This window comes from Lithobates pipiens, unplaced genomic scaffold, assembly GCF_037356315.1.
Source record: "Lithobates pipiens isolate NorthernLeopardFrog02 unplaced genomic scaffold, aLitPip1_a1.2 Scaffold_10, whole genome shotgun sequence".
In the NCBI taxonomy this organism is placed as follows: Eukaryota; Metazoa; Chordata; class Amphibia; order Anura; family Ranidae; genus Lithobates; species Lithobates pipiens.
In genome coordinates, this window is record NW_027507686.1 from 125,463,000 (window position 1) to 125,487,582 (window position 24,583).

Sequence of the window (24,583 nt, forward strand, 5' to 3'; positions counted from 1 at the left end):
TTCAGGCGCCCGGTGTCCTAAAAGGGGCAGGATGTATGAATGGGGAGTGGCCGTGGATAGATTCATGCTATGCATGAATCTATCTATTATACATAGGGCCACCACTGTTATGGATAATACACATTAAAGTGTATAAAAATCCTAAAACAAAATATAATCTGTAGCAGCTTACATGCCTTAGATAAAGTGGCTGCATTGGGTATTTTGTAGTCAATAGCAAGGTAAACATTTCTACTCAAAGTGCAGCACAGTCAAAGAGCCCATAAAGCTATCAGTTTACAAGATTTCTGGCAAGATCAACAAGTATTTTTGCACTTATATCATTGAAAGTGTTTTCCTATATATGTTTAATAACAGACCAAAGGGAAACAAATAAGAGAAGCTTATTGTTGGCGTCTATCCAAAAGTCATGCAGTATTTCAGTCTCGAAGTCTGGTGATTTTGAGTCATCTGCTGTGGCTTTTTAAAGCTATTGTGAACTTAAGAGCCCTTTCACCCTGGTGCACGGGCCACGTTAGCTAGTGTTGGTGGTAGCTAGTGTTAGTGGCACTTTATCGCTGTTATAGCTGCGCTTTTAACCCCCGCTAGCGGCCGAGGAAAGTCTTCAGCAGCCCTGCCCATTGATTACAATGACAGGGGCGGTTTAGGAGCGTGTATACACTGCCCCAGCAGCGCCCCAAAGATACTGCTTGCAGGACTTTTTTTTTCGGTCCTGCAAGCGCACTGCCTCAGTGTGAAAGCTTTCACAATAGGGAGGCTCAAGGGGGGATTTTCAGGAGTTCTTTTTAGCACTAAACCGCCTGAAAAGTGCCTTCAGTGTGAAAAGGGGTCTAAGTACTAAGATCTTCCTGCCACAGTTATTACAATGATTGCAAACTAGGTGCCCTCTGAGTCTTTGGCATCCCCTCCTTCCCCTGATCTGTTGTCTCATTTGTAACATTGTCCAGAATTTCTAGCAGTATTTCTTATCAACTCTGACTCTGAGGGCACTATAAAGCTGGCCATTAGTTTGTTTTGTTTGGCCAGTTATCTCTATCCACACAAGAGGTGTATGGAGAAATCCCCCCATCGTGATATTGTATTCTAACCGAGGGACCCACCGCTGTTAAAATACACTAATCAGCGGCTGTGGCCAATCAACTGATCAACAAAAATTTGCAGCATATTCCTTCAACAGAAGTTGATTGAACAATTAACTTCTGTCGAGCAGGGATGGCCATACACTGAAAATAATTGAACTGGTGTCTGCTGAACCAAACAATTTTCATCAGTGTATGGCCAGCTTAAGTTATGTACCTCTCAGCCTAATTAATCTCCAAACCTCTATTGACCTTGTTTTGGATTTTTTTTTTAAGTTATTAAAAAAACACATAACAAAAGAACAAAACACTACAAGAAGCCCTGTCTAAGTTCTGTGAAGAATGTGTGTCTTGATGTTACTGAAGGACAACCATATCCTAAAAAAAGTGTTAGGTCTAGTTAAAACTAATTATATGCATACATTCAAATTACAAACAGGGATAGATATACATTTTATTTACAAATGTGGAAATGAAAGCAAGGGTAAGGTGAGGAGATCTTCTCTCTAAGGCCGCGTACACACGCGGGGACTGTTCGCCCAACTTTGTCCGCTGAACAGTGTTTCGGCGGACAGTCCGCCCGTGTGTGGGCTTTCAGCGGACAGTTTCAGCGAACAGTCTGCTGAACAAAGTTTTTCGGAAATTCCGAAAAACTGTCCGCTGAAACTTGGTTTCAGCGAACAGTCCCCTCGTGTGTAGGCTTGTTCGTCAAACTAAGTTCCGCGCATGCTCAGAAAGGATTTACACGCAGAAAGTTGTAATGCAGTGTATAGGACGTCGTATTTTCCGTCCCGTCGTACGTGCCGTTCACGTCATCGCGCACGGTTTCAGCAAACTGTTCGTTCGTCGTGTGCGGGCAAGTCCGTCCATGCTAATTTTGAGCGGACTGTTTGCTGAAACTGTTTGACGGACAAAGTTGAGCGAACAGTCCCCGCGTGTGTACGCGGCCTAAGCTCACACATCCATTCTCACTTTCATCCCTCGTTCACATTGAAGTGATTTGTCATGCAATTTGAAAGGTTAAATTGCATGACTAGTTGCAGCCTATTTCTGGCAATGGCACTGCTCCAATTGGTGCAGCGTCGACTTTGCTGTGCCGCACGGATTTGCAAAAGTAGTTCCTGCACTACTTTTGCCGATTTTGGGCAAGACTTCAATAGACATCTGTGCATGAAGCCGCACAGATGTCTTTCAAGTCGGACCCGACAATGTGGCTTTGAAATAATGCGATTTCAGATGAAGTCTCACAATTTCAAAGCAGTGTTCAATTGAACAATGGCTCACACACTTTTCACAAAGCAGGCAGAAAAAGAAAAAACAGCCAGGCCTCTTAGTAAAAGCAGCACATATTACACACATTACACTTGTTAGGCACAGAGTTAACCCTTTGCTTGCCCCTAGAGCTTAACCCCTTCCCAGTCAAGGTCATTAGTAAAGTGACAGTGTATAGTATTATCCCTGATCACTGTATTAGTGTCACTATTAATGTTAGTGTCTGTTAGGATTATTCTTCTCCTGTGATCAATCAAACTCCAGATGTATCGATAAGCAGACAATTTATTTCAGATGTGTCACACAAAAGGATGATGCTTACAAGTCAAAAGATGCAGTAAGAATCACACAAAGAGATGTACTTCACCCTCCTAATATCTACAATAATATAGCTTCTATTAGCTGAGGAAACACAGATAGCGTGCCTGATAGAAAATGGTACTTTATTTGGGTAATTAGTGTTTCATGTACAGTCTTGTTCTACCATATATGGTTAAGCCTAATCATCCTTCAACTTGTTAGTTAAAGCAAAATGATACAGCAAGTTAATACAACAACGTGCTCAGAAGTCATCTTAAAAATCAGTCTCATTGTTATTGATTTTCTAATAGTTTTTCTAATGCCACGTACACACGATCGGACTATCCGGCGGACTTAGTCCAACTGACAAACCGCCGGACTTTGCAGCGGAGGTCCGCCGGACCTGCCCACACACGACCAGACTTTTCTGGCGGACAAACCGCCGGACTATGGTGGGATTTCGCCGGACTTTTGAAATGAACAGACTTGCCCACACACGGAGAAAAGTCTGTTCAATTTGAACGTGACTCCAGGTAGACGGGACTAGCGCAGGAAGTCAATGTCTCCATCGGCGAGATTGACACCTCGCTGGCCCGTCCCCTGGTATGGACTTAAAGGGGAAGCCCTACGCGACTTATATAGGGACAAGGGGCGGGGTCACTGGGTGATGTCACATGGTGACCCTGCCCCCTTATGATGTCACAGTCCCAGCATCCGCCGATGAAGAAGAAAGCCAGGCTCCTCCACTAGTAAAAGAGCTAGCAAAAGAGCAGAAGATAGTGGAGGAGTCCAGCAAGAAGACCCCCCAAGACGGAAGACCATCGGAGCTGTCCAATAAATTATTTTAAAAACATGTGTTCTGTTTTTTTCACCAGGTGAATGGGTAGGTGTACATGGTACCCCAATACTCATTCACAGGTGATGGGGCCGGTATCTGGGGGCCCCCTTATTAAAGGGGCCGGTATCTGGGGGCCCCTTATTAAAGGGGGCTCTTGGATTCCGATAAGCCCCCTGCCCGCAGACCCCGACAACCAACAGCCAGGGTTGTCGGGAAGAGGCCCTTGTCCTCATCAACATGGGGACAAGGTGCTTTGGGGTGGGGGGCTGCAGGGCCCCCCTTCCACAAAGCCCCCCCATGTTGAGGGCATGTGGCCTGGTACGACTCAGGAAGGGAGGGCGCTCACTCCTGACCGGCCAGGCTGCATGCTCGGATAAGGGTAAGGGTCTGATATGGACTTTGGGGGGGACCCCCACGCCATTTTTTGGCGTAGGGCTTCCCCTTTAAGTCCATACCAGGTGACCAATGGAGGCGGCGACATTGACTTCCTGCGCTAGTCCCGTCTACCTGGAGCCAAAATGAACGGACTTTTCTCCATGTGTGGGCAAGATGGCCAGATTCGGAAAGAATTTGGAAAGAAAAAGTCAGCCGGAGCTCACGCATGGACAGATTGTCTGCTGGATAGTCTGATCATGTGTATGCGGCTTAATAGTCACACAATAAACATTTAAAACTTTTCTAACATTGCCTCCTTTTGTGTAACTATTTTATCTCAACACATTTCGATGGTAGTCCCTGTGTTATACACTTTTGGACTGTATGTCATTAAGTTGAGCTTCAATGTCCACATAGGTCTCCTCAGAGGTAGGAAGAGTTTAGATACATTGTTCTTGAGACTGCAGTTTCAATCAGTTTTTGTGAAAGTCCTCAAATACAGGGAATTCAGCAGCATTTGCAAGTAACCAAAACAGCCAAAGCCACAGCAATTGAGATCAAACATGATATGTGATAAGTCCAGTTCACTTACCGAACCATCAGAGGCGTAACTAGAAACCTCAGGGCCCCAGTGCAAGAAATCAGGAAGCCCCCCCCCCCCCCCCCCCCACGGAAGGCATGGTTTTGATACTATATTATTTCCACTGTACAACAAAGCTGATTTCAGCTTACCGTAACTGTCAAGAGGGAGCTTCTATTAACAACAACTTTATCTGTGCCCAAAAATGCAGCCTGCCCTTGTCCACCAGTGCAGCCTTTGTACCCAGTGCAACCGGTGTCACCAATGCAGCCTGTGTCACCAGTGCAGCCTGTGTCACCAATGCAGCCTGTGTCACCAATGCAGCCTGTGTCCCCAGTGAAACCTGTGTCCCCAGTGAAACCTGTGTCCCCAGTGAAACCTGTGTCCCCAGCGCAGCCTGTGTCCCCAGCGCAGCCTGTGTCCCCAGCGCAGCCTGTGTCCCCAGCGCAGCCTGTGTCCCCAGTGCAGCTGGTGTCATCAATGCAAGCTGTGTCCCCAGTGCAGCCTGTGTCCCCAATGCAGTGGTGGTACTGGAGGGTGGAGGTACTGGAGGGGGGGGTGGTGGCACTGGAGGGGGGTGGTGGTGGCACTGGAGGGGGGGTGGAGGTACTGCAGAGGGGGTGGTGGCGGTACTGGAGGGGGGTGGTGGTACTGCAGGGGGACTTCTTACTGATCCCATTCCTCCACCACCACCACTGATCTCATCCCTATGTTGTAGAGGTGATGGGGGATAGGGATGAGATCAGTGGTGGTGGTGGTGGGGGATGGGGTCAGTAAGAGGCAGAGCCGCAGAGGTGGTAGAGGTTGGGATCGACCGATTGCAGTGCAAAATGGTTACTTATTGCCAATCAATCTATTGATTCCCCCTCCTCAGAATCAGAAAGTATCCTTCACGAAGTTCCTCACAAAGCGTGCCTCCTCCAGGAATACTTAGTCTCAGAGAGCTCCTCCCACGCCTTCACCGAATAGGTCTGCTGAGTGTCCGCCCCACCTCCCTTGCAGTCTCTCTGCCTCTGGATAGGTGGAGGCAGAGCTCACAAACAGTCTCAAAGCACTTCTCTCTCATGATCTCTCCCTTCGTAGCGGGTGAAAGCCCCCCTCCCCACGGCATGAACCCCACAGTGACAGTCAATCACGGACACACACCCCGGGACAATCAGGTGGGCCCCTCACGCAGGCAGGCAGCCAGTGGACCTCCTGAAGTGGCGGAGAACTACAGGGCCCAGTCGCACTTGCGACTGTTGCGACCCTGATAATTGTGCCACTGCGAACCATCCTTTAAGCCAGTTTGTGAATGGATCATTAGTACCCATGTTTTCCACTAATTCATTCGATAGAGAAGTCAGTCCTTCCAAGGCTCTGGTCACTGTCCCTCCAGGAGCTGTATTGCTAGAGATAAAGGTGCAACACATGCTACCAAACATTTTGCATACCCCTCCTCTTTCCACTAGGACCATATCTAAGGCCATTCGGTTCTGCCATACCATTAGAGATGTGGGGGCCAACTGTTCTGCTAGGCCCTTCACAGCGTCCCTAGTATAGTTTACAAATCATTTAGGGTTATAGTACATATAGTTAATCCAGTCAACATTTTTATCTATAGTCACCCACCAGAGAAGATACTCAAACCCAGCTGTCACCTGATTCCTGGCCTTAAACTCATCCGGCAGCCTGCGAGGAACCCCAATCTCATTTATGTAGATCTGAGAGTCAAATGACCCCATGGGAGAGGTGTCCCTCCGATACCGTTGGTGACTCTTAGTCCACGGGTGTTCTGACAGGATCCTCAGGGGCATAGCCAGCTGGACTATAGCGCAATTCCATCGGGCATTGGCCAGCATCCTAGCTCGCAGTTTCTTATCCCCACACATCCACCAGTCATCAGCTCTCTGAATGTCATGTTCAACCCAGTCACCATTGCCTGTGTTAATCCTCTCCACACAGTAGTCATTGGGTAGTGACCCAAGATCCACCCCGCTACAGTTCCCTGGGAGTGCAAAACAAGTAAAGTTGCCCAGATAAGCAGTAACTGCTGGAGGTATCTGAGGTCTCTGTACTGGGGGAAACAACAAACTCAATGTGTGACAAGTAGAATTTGTTTATAGCTCTTATTATACAATCGCAACATACATTTTAAACTTCTGGATCTGTATTGTGATCTAGAGAACAAGGGATAGTTGTTAAACGTAGTCTGGCTCTGGCACAAACTAAACAGTTTTAACCGTGTACCTCAACCATTCTAACCGCTCATTTTTTCTTGGTATCCTGTCTCCAAAGCTATGGCATCTTCTACTGTTAGGTTAGTAAATCTTATATTTTTACTCAGAACTTCTATTTTAGCATGGCCTTCTTCTTTCCCTTCTGTGTCAACCTTTTCCCTTTGTCTGGTTTTATTGGGTGGTAATACCTCGAGGACAAATTTGCTTGAGGGGTCAGTTCCTGACACCCATGCTCCCATAAAGTACAACCACTGATTTTACTTCCTCAGTTCCTTTAATGTTATCAATAGGGATGAGCCGAACACCCCCTGCTTTGGTTCGCACCAGAACTTTCGAACGGACCGAAAATTCATGCGAAATTTAGAACCCCATTGAAGTCTATGGGACTCGAACGTTTGAAATAAAAAGAGCTAATTTTAATGGCTCATATGCAAGATATTGTCCTAAAAAGGGTTTGGGGACCTGGCTCCTGCCCCAGGGGACATGGGTCAATGCCTATTTTGTTTTTAAAAACTGCAGTTTTTTCAGAAGAAATGATTTTAATGACGATTAAAGTGAAAAAAATGGGAAATATTCCTTTAAATATGGTGCCTGGGGGGGTGTCTATAGTATGCCTGTGAAGTGGCACGTGTTTCCCGTGTTTAGAACAGTCCCTGCACAAAATGACATTTAACGGAAAAAAGCAAGTTAAAACTGTTTGCGGTTTTAATGTAATATCTGGTTCCGGCAATATGGATGAAAATTTTAGAAAAATGGCATGGGTAGCCCCCCCCCCCTGCCCGTTACCAGCCCCTTTGGGTCTTGTACAGATATTAAGGGGAACCCTGTACCCCCCCCAAAAAAAAAGGAAAGACGTGGGGCCCCCAGGCCCTATATACTCAGAACAGCAGTATACAGGCGGTGCAAACAAGACAGGGACTGTGTAGGTTTGTTGTTAAGTAGAATCTGTTTGTAATTTTGAACTGGTACATTTTTAAAGTGTAGCTCCAGTCAAAAAATCTATTTTTAAGCTTTTTGGAAAACATAGGGAAGGGTTATAACTTCTGTATAATTTTTTTGTCCGTCAATCTTTTTTCATCTCACTTCCTGTTGTCATCTTTGCGTTTGCAAGTAGGAGATGTTTGTAAGTTGGATGTTTGAAAGGGGCCTGCCCTATATGCTCTGCAGAAATGGGGGCCTAAGGTGTTGGTGTTGCCACAACACTGTAAGCCCTCAAAGTGACTCTTGGTGGATGCTGGAGCACCCTGCTATGAACTATTATATCAAGAATTGTAATTACATGCCATTGTTGAACAGTGGTAGAAAAATTGGGCCTTTGGTGGTTGTGGTGCTGGTGCCACAACACTATAAGTCCTCACAGTTACTCTCGGTGGGCACAGGAACGGGCCCTGCTGTGAAATATTATATCAAGAATTGTAATTACATGCCCTTGTTAAACAGGGGCTGAAAAATTGGGCCTTAGGCACTGGTGCTGGTGCCACGACACTGCAACCTCTCCCATATAAAAAAAAAGAAAAAACACTGCGTTATCCAAACATAAAAAAGCTGCCAACACACCGAAATGGATATTTAAGGTAAAAAGTATACAATCTATACAAAAGCGCTGAAAAAAAAAAAAAAATGTGCAAAAAATACAACAACATGTATAATATCCCCGTGTACAGCCACCTGGGACCCTATAAATGTTACCTGTGGTGAGAGCTTTAATCCTAATAAACACCAACATTGTATTAGTGAAACAATTTACCACATAGAATTGTGCTTATATGTTTCTATAGAACATTTGCCAAATAAAATTGTATTATTTTGTGTCCATAAAACAAAATAATCAATATCAAATGGAAATTTTTTTGTTTAAACATAAAGTCTCTTTGTTTGATGAAAATATTCAAGTCCCACGTGTATAATTAAATTGCAAATCCACCTTCCACTCTTAAAGGGATAGCATGCGAACACCACGTGACAATCCCACCACCCCTGTGGATGCTGGCTTACCAGACGTATCTGACCCAAAAGAATATATATTCAAAGGGTCGTACAGGCTTTTGTAGTATCTGTAGAAATTCAAACTCGCATATGGTGAATCGCCAAGGAAACGTCAAAACAATCTCTCCGCCATTGCAATTGATGGTAATAGGTTTTCTCCAATTAGATAGAGGTCCAGCTCAGAATGATGGACGCATAAAATAAAAAGATGGGGTCATATAGTGTAATTCCATTAAAAAACAAAGTTTAATAAAAATAGTAACAAACTCACATTTATGAAGTGAATCAAGCGCTTTAAAATAAAAATCGGCTGCAGTGGAGTCCTCCCGATGCATTTTTCGTCTTCATAGACATCGTCTGGGGTGTCTATGAAGACAAAACGCGCTGGGATCGGAGAGCCGAAATCGCCTTCCGTGAGAAAAAGTGGCATTTGGGGACCTGACACTGAGGAACCACACATTGCACAAACTCACAGAAGGGGGCCAAGTCTAACAACTGAAAAGGCAGCAGTTGAAGTGCTACCAATTTAGCCAAGCTAGCATTCAACCGCTGGGCATGTAGATGGCTGGGAGTGAACTTCTTTCGACGGTCCAGCAGCTGGGGCAGGGAAATTTGCCTGCTACAATCGGACGTGGGTGTACTGCTAGCAGAGTGCCCGCAAGCACTTGGCTGTGACACACCTAATTCACCTTCATTCCTCTCAGTGCAGGTTTCAGAGAGGACTGAAAGTCTAGTGGGGTTGGAGATCCCAGCTGATGAGGAGCAAGGAGAGGTCTGCTTTGTTCTTTGATGTGGGTCTTTAAGGTACACTTGCCAACGAGCTGCATGGCAGGTCAACATATGTCTGGTCAAGAATGTGGTGCCACAGCGGCTGATGTTTTGGCCACGCGAGATACGCTTGAGACATATGTTGCAAATGGCAGCAGTGCGATCTGATGCACTGGTGTCAAAAAAGGCCCACACCAAAGAACTTTTGGAATAACGCGCAGAGGCAGCGCCCTGTGGTGTGATTCAGTCGGTGTGCTGCCCCTAAGCTGGCCCCCGGGGGGCATCCTGCCTTGTTGGAGATGTGCCTCCTCCTCCTCCTCCTCTCTCCTATCAGGCACCTACATGGAGTCAGTGACCTCATCATCCCCTCCCTCTTGATCACTGGAGCAAACCTGGCAGTATGCTGCAGCTGGTAGAACATGACTGCCAGATTGCTGTCTTTCTTGAGCATCCCCTCTCTCTGCGCTCACACTACTGCCTTCCTCTAGCTGGGTATCATCATGAGAGCCTTCAATATCCCTGGGTAGGGATGAGCTTCGCGTTCAAGTCGAACATACGTTCGACTCGAACATCGGCTGTTCGTCCGTTCGGCGAAGTCCGAACATTTTGGTCCGTTCGCGCCAAATTCGTGTGGCGCTCACGGCCCACAATGCACTGCGATGGCACAGTGCATTGCTGGCTCATGATTGGCCAAGCATGCACTGTGACCCCCCAATCGCAGCACCAGCAGTGAGGAGAGCCATGATTGGCCACAGGAGGGATGCCTGTGGCCAATCATAGCTCAGGCTGTGTAGTGCACGCCCCACACTATATAAGGCCACCAGCGCGGCGGCCTTGTGTAGTGTGTTGGCGTCTGAAGCAGTGGGTGTTCTGTGTACCTTCAACACAGTACACAACGATCGTTTTTGGCCGATTTTCGATCTTGCTGTTGTGTAGTGCTTGTTGTCTGCGTGCCCTGACCGCAGTATACACCCCTATATTCACCTCACCTATATAGCTAGTGATCTATCTTTTATAATAGAGCTTGCAGTCAGTAGTGTTAGGAGCTTGTGCGTGCTGTCTGCGTGCTCTGTACCCAGTACATACCGCTATATCCACCTACATAGCTGTTCTCTATTTGAGCCCACTTGCCATCTGCAGGAGTTATTGGAAGTTGTGTGTGCCTCCAGCACAGCACAGTATACATCTGTATATACCCCTTTATCTCTGGTTATAAGATTGTGCCTAATTATAAAAGAAAAGTATATGGTATCCTCATCCTTATATATTGAAGATTTTTTGGGGGGGGGAAAAGACCAAAGGAATTCATACATGGAACATCATAACCATGGTTCGCCTTAAAGTCACCCAATAGAATGATGGACTGTCTTGATACCAGGTTTATATAAAAAATACAAATATTTATTATTACTTATAAAAGAGATTTGTTACAAAAAAAAGGGGAAAATTTATACATACATAAATAAATACATATTATGACTATAACATAGACAAAATTTGTTACGACAATATTTTGTGTCCAATACGGTCTTTGGTTTCTCTACTAGTTTCGCGACTACTCTGTTGCTTCTTCAGGAGACCTTTTTTGTCTAAAAAGAAATTTATCACATATTACTTAACAAACAACAATATTTATTTCAAAGTATTTGATGTATTGTTTATAATCAGTTTAATAAGAGAAAAGATATGAATACGAAGCATGTAGCTCACCACCATGCAGATATCGGAGGACAACTGGAGTTCGGGTAGTCCCTACCGAGTTAGGTAATTGACCACCCTTTGGGGCGGACACGGGAGGTTCAAAATCAGCTACAAAACAATAGTAAGAAATTTTTAAATAATAGATATATATATATATATATAAACGACTTGCACAGCTTTAGCGTGGACATTTATGTCACAGTTTGGGTATAAAGATTACATACCAATATAGCCAGGAGCTTTAAAAGAAGCAGCATGGATGAAAGTGAAGCAGTGCGGCAGTTCCGATGGACATTAAAGTCCAGGTACAATTGTCGGTGTGCCAGGAAAGCCCGGAAGGATATATCTATATTGGATCTAATGCACGGTGGACATTGTGTCTATGTCAAAGGGAGAGTCCAAATCTTTGCCCACACTGTCGTCGGTGTACGGTGTTGACCTAATAAAAATTTCGTTCGTCAACCGAGTGTATAGATTTAATTCTGGGGTACATAATATATAAGGGAGTTCATACCGATCGGCAGCGTCTCTCCTGCACCTCCTTCGTCCGAACGACGGTTTTGGCCTGAAAGCTCCCCGTTCTTCGTTTCGCACGCTGTAAAGGAGCGCCATAATGGCGTGCCTTTAACCTCCAACCCGGCGGCGTCACAAACACGGCGCGAGCGCCGGGCTATGACGTCGCCGGGTCCGCCGCTCCTACTGCGCATGCGCCAGAACGTGGCGACGCGCATCAGCCATAGTCACCTAGGAAACCATCGGTGACTACTTGCTGAGGCGGACCTGTTGCCACCCACTGTGTGGGGGCCTATCAGGACCGCCGGAGAGGCGCATGCCCGCCCCAGGGGAGTCTCCTCCCATACTCCATACTAGGTCCTACAACAGCATGATTAGAGCATCACATGCCTCGTTTTACACTGTGAATAGATATTAAGAAAAAGGGGGGTAAACAAGAAAGCATTACAACTATTACAATGGCAACTTTATCTCTGGTGTTCTATAATAAAGGCATCTGCAGGAGTTAGTGGGTGTTGTGTGCCTCTAGCACAATATACACTACCCAACTGCTTTTTTACCCAACTCCCTTCAGGCCATTACCATGTCTGGAAGGCCAGCAAGGAGAGGCAGACAGGTGCGAGCCGATAAAAGAGGGCAAGCAGGCTCTGTGTCTAGAGACAACAGTGCTGGTCGTGGACGCGGTGCATTGTCATCAGCGCGTGGCCATGGGACACGCTTGTCCTTCTTTTCGGCAGCTGGACATGTTGAGCTGCAACATGCCAACGACTTGGTAGAGTGGATGACCAAGCCCTCTTCATCCTCCTCATCCTCTCTCACCCAGTCTCAGGGTACTAGCAAAGCAGCTGCCAACGCATCGTCTTCCCTCCTCTCAATGTCATCATCAGTGACTCCTTCCCTAGACCCACCATGTCCTCCTGAGGAGTCTCCTGAACTCTTTGAGCACAGTGTTGGGTACATGCCCCAGGAGGATGCCCAGTGTTTTGTGGGCTCTGATGATGACACTCAGCTAGAGGAAGGCAGTAGCATGAGCGCAGAGAGAGGGGATGCTCAAGAAGGACAGAAATCTGGCAGTCATGTTCCACAAGCTGCAGCATACTGCCAGGTTTGCTACAGCGATGAAGAGGGAGGGGATGATGAGGGCACTGACTCCATGTGGGTGCCTGGTAGGAGAGAGGAGGAGGAGGAGGAGGCACATGTCCAACGAGGCAGGATGCCCTCCGGGGGCCAGCTTAGGGGCAGCACACCGACTGAATCACACCGCAGAGCTCCGCCTGTGCAGGGCGCTGCCTCTGCGCGTTATTCTAAAAGTTCTTTGGTGTGGGCCTTTTTTGAGACGAGTGCATCAGATCGCACCGCTGCTATTTGCAACATATGTCTCAAGCGTATCTCGCGTGGCCAAAACATCAGCCGCTTGGGCACCACATGCTTGACCAGACATATGTTGACGTGCCATGCAGCTCGTTGGCAAGCGTACCTCAAAGACCCACACCAAAGAACAAAGCGGACCTCTCCTTGCTCCTCATCAGCTGGCATCTCCAACCCCACTAGACCTTCAGTCCTCTCTGAAACCTGCTCTGAGAGGAATGAAGGTGTAGAATTAGGTGTGTCACAGCCAAGTGCTTCCAGGAACTCTGCTAGCGGTACACCCACGTCCGATTATAGCAGGCAAATGTCCCTGCCCCAGCTGCTGGACCGGCGAAAGAAGTTCACTTCCAGCCATCCACATGCCCAGCAGTTGAATGCTAGCTTGGCTAAATTGCTAGCACTTCAACTGCTGCCTTTTCAGTTGGTAGACTCGGCCCCCTTCCATGAGTTTGTACAATGTGCGGTTCCTCAGTGGCAGGTCCCCAAACGCCTTTTGCTCTCTACCGGCATGTGGAAGGCAATGTCCTTGCCTCGCTGGACAGGGCGGTTAGCGGTAAGGTGCATATTACCGCTGACTCATGGTCCAGCAGGCATGGAAAGGGACGTTACCTGTCTTTCACGGCCCATTGGGTCACTCTTCTGGCAGCTGGGAAGGATGCAGGACAAGGTGCAGTAGTGTTGGAGGTTGTTTCGCCACCACGCCTCCAAAATGCTACTATTGGTTGTGACACACCTCTCTCCTCCACCCCCTCCTCTTCTTCTTCCTCCATGGCCTCTTCCAGTGCTCTGTCCTCAGAACCAGCGGTGCTTCGTAGGCGTTCCAGGGGCAACGCAAATATGCAGGCAAAACAATGCCATGCCGTGCTTGCGCTGGTTTGTTTGGGGGACAGGAGCCACACTGGGGCGGATGTTTTGTCAGCTCTGCAGGGGCAGGCCGAGAGTTGGTTGACGCCACGCCAGCTTAAGCCAGGAATGGTGGTTTGTGACAATGGCACCAACCTCCTCTCCGCCCTCCGTCAGGGACAACTGACCCATGTGCCCTGTGTAGCTCACGTCCTTAACCTGGTGGTGCAGTGGTTCTTGGGCAGGTACCCCGGCTTACAGGATATCCTGAATCAGGCCAGGAAAGTCGGTGTGCATTTCTGCCGATCATTTAATGCCTGTGCTCGGCTGGCTGAGCTCCAAAAGGAGTTGAACCTGCCCAAGAACCGCCTTATATGTGACATGCCCACCAGATGGAACTCAACGTTGGCCATGCTGCAGCGGCTGCACACGCAGCAGAGGGCCATCAATGAGTACCTGTGCGACTATGGCACCAGGACAGGGTCAGGGGAGCTCGGTTTTTTCTCACCACGCCAGTGGGGCATGATCAGGGATGCATGCACTGTCCTGTCACCGTTTGAGGAGGCCACAAGGATGGTGAGCAGTGACAGTGCATGCATCAGTGACACTGTACCTCTTGTCCACCTCTTGGAGCATACGCTGCGTGGAATAATGGACAGGGCACTTGAGGCAGAACAGAGGCAGGAAGAGGAGGACTTCCTTGCTTCTCAAGGCCCCCTTTATCCAGACAGTGTTCCTGCTGTGCCACCCATCACACAGGAAGAGGATGAGGAGGAGGAAGAGGAGGAGGAGGATGATTGTGTCAGCATGGAGGTGGAGGCTGGCACTCAGCATCAGCAGCAGCAGCAGCCTTGTAGGGATGATTTACAGTCCCAAGAAACACGTGGACTTGTACGTGGCTGGGAGGAGGTAGCTGCGGATCATGTTGTCCTTAGTGACCCAGAGGACTCCGGACCGAATGCCTCAGCTAACCTACGCTGCATGGCCTCCCTGATCCTGCAAAGCCTGCGGAAGGATCCTCGTATTCTTCGGATCAAGGAGAGGGACCATTACTGGCTGGCCACTCTCCTTGATCCACGGTACAAGGGTAAGGTTGCCGACCTTATCTTGCCATCGCAGAGGGAGCAGAGGATGAGACCTCTCCGGGAGGCCTTGCAGAAAGGTCTGTGCAACGCGTTCCCAGAGACTGGGAGGTTACAAACTCCTGGTCCTGGACAACGTGTTGCTGAGGCATCGGTCAGAAGGAGCGGTGGAGAAGGTGGCCGTCTGACTGATGCTTTCAGACAATTTTTTAGTCCGCAGCCCCAAGGTATGATCGGTTCCAGCAACCATCGCCAGCGTCTGATTTACATGGTGCAGGAATACCTAGGGGCAAGGTCAGACTTAGACACCTTTCCCACCGAAAATTCTCTGGCTTACTGGGTCTTGAGGATGGATCACTGGCCAGAGCTTGCACAGTATGCAATTGAGCTACTGGCCTGTCCTGCATCCAGCGTTCTTTCGGAACGCACCTTCAGTGCTGCTGGTGGCTTTGTTACCGATCACAGGGTGCGCCTGTCCACCGAATCAGTTGATCGACTGACCTTCATCAAGATGAATCAGTCTTGGATCACCCACAGCTACCAAGCACCTGAAGCTGATGTAACCGAATAATTTTTTTTGAAATATCACATCCCTTCAAGACTGCCTATGCTGATGCTGAGTGACTGTCCTGTTATGTTGATTGTCTATCCTCTTCCTCCTCCGCTGATATGTTGGAAGAACATTTCTGGTTCTGGGTGATGCCATCAGCCCAATTTTTCTGCCCCTGTTTAACAGGGGCGTTTAAGTACAATTTTTGATGCAATGCTTTGCAGCAGGGCTAATTCCTGCAATAAAACTAGAGTATATGGGAGAGGTTGCAGTGTGGTGGCACCAGCACCAGTGCCTAAGGCCCAATTTTTCTGCCCCTGTTTAACAGGCACATGTAATTACAATTCTTGATATAATATTTCACAGGAGGGCCCCTTCCTGTGCCCACCCAGAGTAACGGTGAGGAGTTATAGTGTTGTGGCACCAGCACCACAACCACCAAAGGTCAATTTTTCTACGACTGTTCAACAATGGCATGTAATTACAATTCTTGATATAATCGATCACAGCAGGGCGCTCCAGCGCCCACCAAGAGTCACTTTGAGGGCTTACAATGTTGTGGCAAAACCAACACCTTGTTCCGCCATTTCTGCAGAGCATATAGGGCAGGCCCCTACTTTCAAACATCCAATTTACAAACATCTCCTACTTGCAAACGGAAGGAGACAACAGCAAGTGAGATGAAAAAAGATGGACGACAAAACAAATTATACAGGGGTGATAACCCTTCCCTATGTTTTCCAAAAAGCTTAAAAATAGTTTTTTTGACTGGAGCTACACTTTAAAAATGTACCAGTTGAAAATTACAAACAGATTCAACTTAACACAACAAACCTACACAGTCCCTGTCTTGTTTGCACCGCCTGTATACTGCTGTTCTGAGTATATAGGGCCTGGGGGCCACACGCATTTCCTTTTTTTAATATGGGTACGGGGTTCCCCTTAATATGCGTACAAGACCCAAATAGGCTGGTAATGGGCAGGAAAGGCTACCCATGCCATTTTTCTCAATGATTTTCAACCATATTGCAGGAACCAGATATAACATTAAAACCGCAAGCAGTTTTAAATGGTGTTATTTCCGTTTAATGTCATTTTGTGCAGGGACTGTTCTAAACACGGGAAACACGTGGCACTTCACAGGCATACTACAGACACCCCCCAGGCACCATATTTAAAGGAATATTTCACTTTTTTTTTTCACTTTAATTGTCATTAAAATCAGTGCTCCCGCCAAAACGGCCATTTTTAAAAACATTTTAGGCATTGACCCATGTCCCCTGGGGCAGGAGCCAGGTCCCCAAACCCTTTTTAGGACAGTATCTTGCATATGAGCCATTAAAATTAGCACTTTTCATTTCGAACGTTCGAGTCCCATAGACTTCAATGGGATTCTAACGTTCGTTCGAATTTGAGGTCTGTTCGAAAGTTCTGGTGCGAACCGAAGCGGGGGATGTTCGGCTCATCCCTATCCCTGGGCATCCTCCTGGAGCATGTACCCAACACTGTGCTCAAACAGTTCGGGGGACTCCTGTCAGGCTAGGAACAGATAACAAGTAACAGTTCAGGTGTGTTGATTATACAAGAGTTCAAAGCACATACCATGAGCAGGTCTAAGCAGAGCAGGTCAGCTGGGACTTGTAGTACACCGCTGCAGACAAAGGTAGATGATTGCTGGACCTTGTAGTTCACTGCTGTAGATGAGAATATATGATTGCTGGACCTTGTGGTTCACTGCTGCAGATGAGGGTACTAGTAGCATCAGGCAAAGCGTAGTCTAGGCAAGCTGGGTCATACACAGGTAGATCAGAATCCAAACGGTACCGAATCAGAAGCAAGCAAGGATGGTCAAACAAGCCGGGTTAAACACGAAAGACTCAGAGCAAATATCAGCTGGATCAAACACAAGTGAACTCCAACAGGAGCACTGACTGAATGCTGATACAGGTGATTTAAAGGTGAGCTGACCAATCACTGTTGTTTCCCAGACACAGGCTGTGTCAGGTAAGTTGTGCTGGGTCCTAAAGGGATTCTAGTACTGACAGTACCCCCCCTTTCTCGAGGGGTTGCTCCTGCACCCCCAGGCTTACTTGGATAACGGAGATGGAACTTCTTCTTAAGTCTATCAGCATGAAGATCACGAGCTGGTACCCAAGATCGATCCTCTGGGCTGAACCCTTTCCAATGAACGAGATATTGTAAGGAATTGCGCACTCGTCTGGAATCAAGAATAAATGCCACTTCATATTCTTGACTGTCCAACACATCCACAGGCTCTGGTTCATTTACTAGGAGGCTGGAATGAACAGGTTTCAACAATAAAACATGAAAGACGTTTGGAATGCGCATGGATGGGGGAAGTTTTAATCTGTAGGACACAGGATTAACAATCTCCGAAATTTCATAAGGCCCGATGAATTTTGGGCCAAGCTTTTTAGATGGAACATGCAGGGACAGATTCCGAGATGATAACCACACTTTGTCACCAACTTTATATCCTGGTGCCTTTGAGCGCTTTTTGTCAGCAGTTTTCTTAAAAGTCTGCACAGAGCGAGAAATAGCACGATTTACATCGGACCAGATTTTGGAGAAATGTTCAATCGTAGTGTTGGCATCTGGAACATCAGAGGGCGGAAGATCAAATGAGCACACACGAGGATGCAACCCGTAAACACAAAAGAAAGGAGAGGTCCCTGTAGAGGTGCTGGCACAATTATTAAAGGCAAACTCTGCCCATGGAAGGATGTTGACCCACTCAACCTCATCTTTGGCCATCAGACAACGTACCATCTTCTCTAGAGTCTGATTAGTCCTTTCTGTTTGGCCATTTGTCTCAGGATGATATGCTGAAGAATATGATAATTTAATCCCCAGCTGAGAGCAAAGGGCCTTCCAAAACTGGGCTATAAACTGAGAGCCACGGTCAGAGACAATGTTAACTGGTGCCCCATGGAGCCTGAAAATATGCTTAATGAATAAAGATGCCAGTTCTTTAGCAGATGGAAGCTTTGGAAGCGGAACAAAGTGGGCCATCTTACTGAACCTGTCTACCACCACCCAGATCGTGGAACATCCCTGGGACAGAGGCAAGTCTGTGATAAAGTCCATAGATAAATGGTTCCAGGGACAGGTAGGTATTGGTAGAGAATGAAGGAGACCAGGGGGCTTAGAGGTACTGCTCTTGCTTCTGGCGCAAACTTCACAGGCCTGGACGAAGGCTAACACATCCTGCCTAAGCGATGGCCACCAGAGGTTGCGAGAGACAATCTCAAAAGTTTGTCTAAACCCTGGATGTGCTTCAGGTTTTGATGCATGTACTTGTTGCAATACCTGCAAACGAAGAGCCAGGGGCACAAAGAGCATACCAGAGGGAGTGGAGGGAGGGGCTTCAGCCTGTGCTGGTAACAAGGCCTCAGAGATGTCAGTCTGGGTAAAAGCCAAAATCCTATCCTCAGAGATAATGGGTCGTGGAGGAAGCGGAGGAGGAGACTCTGATAAAAAGCTGCGAGACAAGGCATCAGCCTTAATGTTTTTTGGACCTGGTAAATAAGAAATTGTGAAGTCAAATCTGGAGAAGAACAATGACCACCTGGCTTGACACGAGTTCAGTCTATTGGCAGAACGGATATATTCAAGGTTTTTGTGGTCAGTCAGAACTATGAATGGATAGCGAGCTCCCTCCAGCCAATGTCTCCACTCCTCCAAAGCTAGCTCTATGGCTAAAAGTTCTCTGTTGCCTATATCATAATTGCGCTCTGCTGTGGAATATTTATGGGACAAGAAGGCACAGGGGTGGATGGCAGCATTTACAGGATCTTTTTGTGACAAAAGCGCCCCCACCCCTACTTCAGATGCATCTACCTCTACAATAAAAGGTAGCTCAGTAACAGGATGGCGTAGAATTGGTGCAGAGGTAAAGGCTTTCTTTAACTGAGTGAAGGCTGCCTGGGCTTCAGTAGTCCATTTAAATGTACTAGGAGTCTTCCTGGTGAGAGAGGTGATGGGATGTGCAATGGTGGCAAAGTTCTTAATGAATTTTTGATAGAAATTTGCAAAGCCCAGGAAGCGTTGAACTGCCTTCAGGTCTGAAGGTGGTGCCCAGTCTAAAATGGCTTGAACCTTGGCTGGGTCCATGGTGAGGCCTGTGTCAGAAATTAGGTAACCCAGGAAAGGTACTTGTTTAACATGGAAAATACATTTTTCAGGCTTTACAAAAAGGGAGTGAGTCTTTAGTCGAGCTAATACCAAGCAGACATGCTTCTGATGTGTTTCAAGATTGGGAGAGTATATCAAAATATCGTCTAAATATACAAGCATGAAGCGACCCAACATGTCACGGAAAATGTCATTCATGAAGTTCTGAAAGATGGCTGGTGTATTCCTGAGGTGGAAAGGCATGACAAGACATTCGTAATGACCATCCTTGGTGTTAAAGGCCGTCTTCCATTCCTCGCCTGCACGGATTCGCACCAGATTATAGGTTCCCCTTAAGTCCAGTTTGGAGAAGATTTTGGCTCCCTGGATTTGAGAGAACAACTCTGTGATGAGAGGGAGAGGATACCGATTGGGAACAGTTATTTTATTTAGACCTATGTAATCAACACAAAATCTCAGTCCTCCATCCTTCTTTGGGACAAAGAAGCATCCTGCTCCTGTGGGAGAAGTGGAGGGACGGATGAAACCCTTAGCTAGGTTTTCCTGGATGTATTCTTGTAAAGCAAGATTCTCTGGTTCAGACAGTGGAAAGACTCTCCCTCGAGGAGGTGTAGTGTCAGGCAAGAGGTCAATGGGACAATCATAACTGCGATGAGGAGGTAAAGTGTCAGCAATTCCTTTAGAAAACACATCCCGAAAGTCCTTATAACAAAGCAGAATCTGTTCCATTCCCACTTGACAGGTATCAAGTCGAACAAGGTGCTGGATGCAGCTCTTTTTACACTGATTGAACCAAGCCAGAATATCTCCTGTTGGCCAGTCAATTACAGGATTGTGCTTCTGAAGCCAAGGAAGGCCTAGGATCAAAGGAGTGTATGGAGAGTCAATGACAAGACATGAGATCTTCTCCCAATGCAAAGCCCCTAATTGTAACTGGAAAGGTTTGGTGGATTGGAGCACTAGGTCTTGTGAGAGAGGCCGATTATCCACGGAGATCAGGTGGACTGGGCAATCTAGAGCATGAGTTTCCAGGGACAAAGAGGTGATCAGAGTTTTATCAATAAAAACTCAGCTGCTCCAGAATCCACCAAGGCCAGCAGTTCATGAGCCCCTGTCCCAAAGTGAATGACAGCGGGTAAAAGTATACGATTGTCCCCCTGGGGAGATGAGAGTAGACCTAAGGTGACCTCCCCGCAATCACCTAGGTCCTGGAGTTTCCCGGACGTGTAGGGCACGAACGGAGCATATGACCCTTGAGGCCACAGTATAAGCAAAGAGTCCCATATTACGCCGGCGTTTGTGTTCCTGGGCAGATGACCGGGTGGAGCCTAACTGCATAGGCTCTTCCTTTGGCACTGGAGATGGAATAATCAGGTGGTAAGGAAGGTATATAGTTTGCCACAGCCATTGTTTGTTCTCGCCTCCTCTCTCGCTGGCGGCGGTCAATTCTAATGGCTAGACACATAGCCTCCTCCAGTGAGGCTGGGTAAGAGAAGTTGACCAGAGCGTCTTTAATAGCATCTGAAAGGCCAATTCTAAACTGGCTGCGGAGAGCTGCATCATTCCAGCCAGATTCCGGGGCCCACCTGCGAAACTCTGAGCAATACATTTTAGCTGTGGTAGTTCCTTGTTTTAAGTTACGCAGGGTCGATTCTGCAGTAGCAGCACGATCTGGATCATCATATAGCAACCCAAGGGCTTCAAAGAAGGCATCTACTGTTAGCAGGGCTGGATGGTTTGGTTCCAGGTTAAAGGCCCAAGCCTGGGGGTCACCCTGTAGTAGAGAGATAATGATTTGAACCCTCTGAGTTTCAGGGCCAGAAGAGGATGGCCTCAACTTGAAATATAATTTGCAGCTGTTTTTAAAGTTGCAAAACCCTTTAGGCCGCGTACACACGGGCGGACTGTTCGCCCAACCTTGTCCGCTGAACAGTGTTTGGGCGGACAGTCCGCTCGTGTGTGGGCTTTCAGCGGACAGTTTCAGCGGACAGTTGGACGGACAAAGTCTTTCGGAAATTCCGAAAAACTGTCCGCTGAAACTGTGTTTGAGCGAACAGTCCGCCCGTGTGTGGGCTTGTCCGCTGTACTTTCGAAATGAGCGGACTGTTCCCGCTCGGAAAGTCCGCCCATTTCGAGCGCGTGTACAGGTAGGCGGGGCCCGCGAAGGAGACGTCGCGGGCTCCGCCGCCTGGAATGGGCTTAAAGGGGAACCCCAACGCCGAAAAAAATCGGCGTGGGGGTTCCCCCCAAGTCCACACCAGACCCTTGTCCGAGCACGCTACCCGGCCGGCCAGGAAAGGGGGGCGAGCGAGCGCGCCCCCCCTCCTGAGCCGTACCAGGCCGCGTGCCCTCAACATGGGGGGTGCCTTGGGGAAGGGGGGCCGCGCGGCCCCCCCACCCCAAAGCACCTTGTCCCCATGTTGATGAGGACAAGGGCCTCTTCCCGACAACCCTGGCCGTTGGTTGTCGGGGTCTGCGGGCGGGGGGCTTATCGGAATCCGGGAGCCCCCTTTAAGAAGGGGGCCCCCGGATACCGGCCCCCCACCCTATGTGAATGAGTATGGGGTACAATGTACCCCTACCCATTCACCTGTGAACTAAAGTACAATAAAAAACACAACACAGAGAAAAAATATTTTATTGCACAGCTCCGGGGGTCTTCGGGGGTCTTCTCGCCGGACTCCTCCGCTATGTGTGTGTAGCTCTTTTGCTAGCGGAGGAGTCCGGCTTTCTTCCTCCCCGCCGCCGGCCTCTTCTCCCGACTTCGGGGGTCTTGTCCCCCTCTTCGGTTCTTCTGCCGGGCCACCGCGCCTGGTCCGGTGGCCCGGTCTTCTGTCGCCGTCTTCCGTTCTTCTGTCGCCGCCTTCGGTTCTTCTGCCGGGCCACCGCACCTTCTTGTAGCTCTTTTACAGGCGGTGGCCCGGTCTTCTGTCGCCGCTGTCGTCGCCGCCGCCGCCGCCTTCCGTTCTTGTTCTTCTTCTTGTTCTTCTTCTTCTTCTCCTGGAGATGTTGACTCGACGATCTCTCCGGCCGGAATGCCAGGGACACGCTCCGCTGCCACTTATATAGTGACAATGGGGCGGTGTCACATGGTATATGTCACATGGGTTGGTCACATGGGTTGATGTCACATGGGGACTATGACATCGTAAGGGGGCGGGGTCACCATGTGACCAACCCATGTGACATATACCATGTGACACCGCCCCATTGTCACTATATAAGTGACCGCACAGCGCGGCTCTGGCATTCCGGCCGGAGAGATCGTCGAGTCAACATCTCCAGGAGAAGAAGAAGAAGAACAAGAAGAAGAACAAGAACGGAAGGCGGCGGCGACGACAGCGGCGACAGAAGACCGGGCCACCGCCTGTAAAAGAGCTACAAGAAGGCGCGGTGGCCCGGCAGAAGAACCGAAGGCGGCGACAGAAGAACGGAAGACGGCGACAGAAGACCGGGCCACCGGACCAGGCGCGGTGGCCCGGCAGAAGAACCGAAGAGGGGGACAAGACCCCCGAAGTCGGGAGAAGAGGCCGGCGGCGGGGAGGAAGAAAGCCGGACTCCTCCGCTAGCAAAAGAGCTACACACACATAGCGGAGGAGTCCGGCGAGAAGACCCCCGAAGACCCCCGGAGCTGTGCAATAAAATATTTTTTCTCTGTGTTGTGTTTTTTATTGTACTTTAGTTCACAGGTGAATGGGTAGGGGTACATTGTACCCCATACTCATTCACATAGGGTGGGGGGCCGGTATCCGGGGGCCCCCTTCTTAAAGGGGGCTCCCGGATTCCGATAAGCCCCCCGCCCGCAGACCCCGACAACCAACGGCCAGGGTTGTCGGGAAGAGGCCCTTGTCCTCATCAACATGGGGACAAGGTGCTTTGGGGTGGGGGGGCCGCGCGGCCCCCCTTCCCCAAGGCACCCCCCATGTTGAGGGCACGCGGCCTGGTACGGCTCAGGAGGGGGGGCGCGCTCGCTCGCCCCCCTTTCCTGGCCGGCCGGGTAGCGTGCTCGGACAAGGGTCTGGTGTGGACTTGGGGGGAACCCCCACGCCGATTTTTTTCGGCGTTGGGGTTCCCCTTTAAGCCCATTCCAGGCGGCGGAGCCCGCGACGTCTCCTTCGCGGGCCCCGCCTACCTGTACACGCGCTCGAAATGGGCGGATTTGCCTCCGCCTTACGTGGGCGAGTCCGTTCATTTCAAAAGTTGAGCGAACTGTTTGCCCAACCTTGTTCGTCAAACAGTCCGCTCGTGTGTGGGCAAGTCCGCTCATGCAAATTTTGAGCGGACTGTTTGAGGAAACTGCCGAACAAGGTTGGGCGAACAGTCCGCCCGTGTGTACGCGGCCTTACGGTCACCAGAAAACCGGTCGGGCAAAGGAATTTTTGGTTCAGATGGAGTTTTTGTAATGGTGGTAGTAGAAGGAGATTGCACCTTGGTGAGCTCTGTGGCCATTTCCTGAACTTGATGTGATAAACGGCAAAGTTCTTGTGTAAACAACTGAGCCTGCTCAGGATCCATGATAGGTTTCCCTTTATGTATGGCTCGTTTTAATGTCAGGCTAGGAACAGATAACAAGTAACAGTTCAGGTGTGTTGATTATACAAAGAGTTCAAAGCACATACCATGAGCAGGTCTAAGCAGAGCAGGTCAGCTGGGACTTGTAGTACACCGCTGCAGACAAAGGTAGATGATTGCTGGACCTTGTAGTTCACTGCTGTAGATGAGGATATATGATTGCTGGACCTTGTGGTTCACTGCTGCAGATGAGGGTACTAGTAGCATCAGGCAAAGCGTAGTCTAGGCAATCTGGGTCATACACAGGTAGATCAGAGTCCAAACGGTACCGAATCAGAAGCAAGCAAGGAGGGTCAAACAAGCCGGGTCAAACACGAAAGACTCAGAGCAAATATCAGCTGGATCAAACACAAGTGAACTCTAACACGAGCACTGACTGAAT

The 24,583-nt window shown here is 48.6% G+C and overlaps 1 protein-coding gene across 1 annotated transcript in view; it reads left to right on the forward strand.

The window, feature by feature from the left end:
• The window catches only part of MMP2 (matrix metallopeptidase 2), a 343,614-nt gene that overhangs the window by 277,382 nt on the left and 41,649 nt on the right, over window positions 1-24,583 (forward strand). The gene's annotated exons all lie outside the window — the stretch shown is intronic.